Source organism: Macaca thibetana, chromosome 2 (genome assembly GCF_024542745.1).
Source record: "Macaca thibetana thibetana isolate TM-01 chromosome 2, ASM2454274v1, whole genome shotgun sequence".
Taxonomy (NCBI): Eukaryota; Metazoa; Chordata; class Mammalia; order Primates; family Cercopithecidae; genus Macaca; species Macaca thibetana.
Genome location: NC_065579.1, coordinates 128,464,043 through 128,467,837, shown reverse-complemented (window position 1 = coordinate 128,467,837; position 3,795 = coordinate 128,464,043). Strand labels below are relative to the sequence as shown.

At 41.0% G+C, this 3,795-nt stretch overlaps 1 pseudogene; it reads right to left on the bottom strand.

The window, feature by feature from the left end:
* Positions 1-1,050: 1,050 nt before the first annotated feature.
* Positions 1,051-3,243, bottom strand: LOC126948997 (heat shock protein HSP 90-beta-like; annotated as a pseudogene).
* Positions 3,244-3,795: the final 552 nt, after the last annotated feature.

Genomic DNA, 3,795 nt, shown 5'->3' with positions numbered 1-3,795 from the left:
TGTTAAGATTCTCTTTCATTTCCTACTCGATTTCTTACATTTCCAGGCTGATTACTTTCCATTCCAGAAATGCAGTTATTTTTTCTCTACATGGCTGCTTGTTTCTTTTTATACCTGTACAATATCTGCTTCTTATAGCTAAGGGGTTATATCATTAATTTAAAGACAACAGCACTAAGTCCTGTGGATTTTTCAAAGCAGAAGTTTTATTTCTCAGAAAGTTAAATTCTTCATTCTTTTAATGGAATTAGTGAGTCAGAATCATATTATTCATTTTTCTTCTTTCCAGAACTATGATGACACAGGTAATTTGATTAAGCTAAGAAGCTCAATTCATGTCACCTGTTCTGTTATAAATGTATCAGTACAACTGGGAAAATAATTTTATTGAAAATATTAAATTTGGTGCAGGTTGCTTTTAGATGTCATTTTTGTCTGTCATGTAGGACCTTGTCATCCATTGATTTGCCCTGGAATTGGAATGTTTATGAATCAAAAAAATGCATATAGGGTGGCTACTGAACATGTCTTTAATGAAGAATGCAAATAAGCATGTAGCCCTTGCCAGCAAGGAGCTTACTATCTATTTGGAAATGCAAGGAATATACACAATGATGTTGAATTAGAATAACAGGAGTTGGTAAAATCTAAGACAACAAAAAAGAAAATCCACCATGCTGTGTACAAACAAGAGCCAAATATTGGATGGAGACTAACAGTTATTGAAGAGAAAGAGAGATGCTGAAGGCTTATTAAGAATAAGAGTTATCCCTTTAAATTTTTTGTATAAAACTGCATCTTCTTTATTTTGCATACTTCAATTTCAGAACAAAATAAACAAAAAACCCATAATATGCAACGTCCAATGCTGTTGTGAAATTAGGGAGGGAATGGGAGTGCAGGCCCTTGTTTCCTGCCTTAGACACAAGGACAGGAGAGAATAAACACAAGACATCAGCAGAGGGAGCCAGGTAAGACAGGACCACTCAAGGCTGCAGTGGGAGCCATGGGGACACTATTCAGAGGGCACAGGTTTCCAAGTATAAACTCCTAGTCTGCCTCCCTGCAAGACACATCCTCGTCGCCTTTGAGTGAGGAAGGAGGATTGTATCAGGAACAGCAGCACTGGCTTCCTGTGCTGCCACTTTATCTTCATCAATAGCTAGACCTAGGTTGTTCATGGTAGGTGTTATTGGAGTAGGTCTGGGAATCCTCAGGGGAGAAGTCAGAAGAGAGCCCCACAGTTTCAAACAGCAGTACCACCAGGTCTTTGACAGCTTTGTCGTCCTTGTCTGCCTCAGCCTTCTGCTGCAGTGTCTCCATAGTAGGTTGGTCAAGGTTGATCTCCAGGTGCTTTTTGGCCATCATGTAGCCCGTCATAGAGTTGTCTCAAAGTGTCTGAGCTTTCACAATCTACTTCACATTTGCTGTTCAGCTGTAGGTGCCAGTCACAGTGCAGCAGGATGAAGAAACAGACTATTGGAGATTGTCACTTTCTCAATCTTCTTATTCAAGATTTCTTTCAGGAGCTTGCAGAGGTTCTCAAACTTTGCCTTGCTCTCCTCCATTTTCTTCTTCTCCTCCATTTTCTTCTTCTCCATCCTCAGGTAGCCTAAGACCCTACCAGGTAACAGACCAGCCTCTTTCCACCAAACTTATTGAGCTGCCGCATGCAGTGCTCAGCAGTGAGCTTGATCATATATACTGTCTCAAATCCCTGCTTCCTCACTCACTCCACAAAAGCAAAGTTGGCCACCTGCTCTTTGCTCTTGCCAGTGATGTCATAGATGGACTTCCCGTCTCCATGTGAGAGACATACTCTAACAGAGATATCATCTCATCTCCAGACTGGGTGGTGTGAGAGTGCAGCAGCTCAGACAGGCATCACCAGTTAATAGAGTCCTCATGGATTCCAACCTTTAGATTTTTAGAGAATTCTTCATAGAATTTCTTATAACATTCCTTATCTTCTGCCAGCTCAGAAAAGAGCTCATGGCACTACCCTACAATGTTTTTGTGTGGACTTTTGGGATTCTGCTCTGCTGGAACACTTCTCGGGAGATGTTTAGGGGCAGATCTTCAAAGTCAACCACACCACAGATAAAGCTGAGATACTCTGGTGTCAGCTCATCATAGCACATGCCGGACATAGAGGCTGATGTTTTTCTTTTCTCTGTTGTTCTCAAAGAGGTCAAAGAAAGCCCTACTATTTTCTCAGAGAGGTCAAAGAGAGCCTGATGAGGGATGAATAACAGTGCCCTGAATTCCAACTGACCTTCTACAGAGATGTGCTTGACTGGCAAACAGTCTTCCCAGTCACTGGCAAGGCTCTCATAGAATTCTCCATACTCTTCCTGGGTGATGTCATCAGGCTTTCTGATCCAAATGGGCTTGTTCTTATTTAGTTCTTCCAGATCAATGCATTTTTGTTGTTGTTGTTGTTGTTGTTGATCTTCTTGGTTTTCTTTTTCTTATCCTTGTTATCCTCCTCACCTGAACCCACATCTTCAATCTTGGGCTTTTTCTCATCATCTTTATCATCCTCTTCTTTCTCACCTTTTTTTTTTTTTTCTGCCTTATCATCACTGACTTCCTTCATTCGTCCCTTCTCCAAACAAAGGGTGATGGGATAGCCTGTAAACTACGAGTGTTTCTTTGACCTGCCTGTCTTACAAATACTCTGGTCTTCTTTAAAGTGGAGGATCACTTTGGTGCCTCTGCCAATGGGATCAACATGGTCAGCACATACAGTTAAGAGACCCCTAGTATAAGACTCCCAGGAGTAGTATTCATCATCATTGTGCTTTATGATCACAACCACTTATTCTACCTCCAGGTAGCCAGCATAAAAGCCAACACCAAATTGCCCAGGCCTGGAAATGTCTGCACCAGCCTGAAAAGCCTCCATAAATGCTTTAACACAAGATTTGGCAATAGTTCCCAAATTGTTTATGAGATCGACCTTGGTCATGCCATTGCCTGTGTCTACCAAATTAGGGTGTGTTCCTGAGGGTTGGTGATGACGTCAATTTTCGGCTCTTTACCACTGACTAACTTGGAAGATCCTGTGAGGTTCTCAAAGCAAGTCTTGTCCAAGGCATCAGAAGCATTAGAGATCAACTCCCATATGAAAATCTCTTTGTAGTAGCAGGTATTGATGATGAGAGACATGAGTTGGGCAATTTCTGCCTGAAAGACAAAAGTCTCCATCTCCTCCTCTACATGGTGCACCTCCTCATGCATCTTGAAAGGAAAAGACTAACAAGTGCTAGTGAACAAGGTGGGCTGGGACTGTTCAACATGCACATGACCGCAAAGCTGCATGGGAGTGACTCAAGAGCAAAAGTTGCCTTTTAATGAGTGGCTATTACCTGCCAGGCATTCTGGTAGGCATTTTATACTTGATATGTTTCAATTTAGAAAAAAACATATGCATGGTTATTTTTAGATCTACTTTTCACAAGAGGACAATGCTGAGACTTTTAAAATAAATGTTAGTAAATGGTCCAGGTGAAATTTGAACCCAGACATATTTGGCTGCAAAGCCTGGGTTCTGTTTGCAACCTATACTTTATAAAAACATGCCAGGCAATGGGTAGGAGGATTTGATCTGATTATTGAGAAAGTAGTAAAAGATAAAGTGAGAAAGAGGCAGAGAGTTAAGGAAGGAGGAAGAAGAAATGAGAACATTTTAGGCTACAAAAATAGCATGAGAATGGGGGCAAAAATATATATAAAAAGTGTTTGACGAATAATGCGTATATGGATTTGCTTCGATCAAATGTAGGGGATGCT